This window comes from Hipposideros armiger, unplaced genomic scaffold (genome assembly GCF_001890085.2).
Source record: "Hipposideros armiger isolate ML-2016 unplaced genomic scaffold, ASM189008v1 scaffold_492, whole genome shotgun sequence".
NCBI classification, from domain to species: Eukaryota; Metazoa; Chordata; class Mammalia; order Chiroptera; family Hipposideridae; genus Hipposideros; species Hipposideros armiger.
In genome coordinates this window covers 530,599-530,895 of record NW_017731842.1, presented here as the reverse complement: position 1 = coordinate 530,895, position 297 = coordinate 530,599, and positions in this window count along the sequence as shown.

Here is a 297-nt window from a genome sequence, read left to right as displayed (position 1 = left end):
CCCCCCCCCCCCCCGCTTTGAACACACTTTTCTGAAGCAGTTCTGGAAGTGCTGTTTTGTGAGTGTCTTTAGTTGCACTGTCATGGCTGCCTTGATGTCCTGAATCAATTCAAAATGTTTTCCTTTCATGATCATTTTGACTTTGGGGAAGAGCCAGAAGTCACACAGTGTCAGATCCAGTGAATAAGGTGGATGAGGACACATTGTAATGTTTTTATTTGACAAAAGCTGCTGTACCAGAAGTGATGTGTGACACGGAGAGTTGTCATGATGGAGAAAGTAAAGACCCTCACAAAA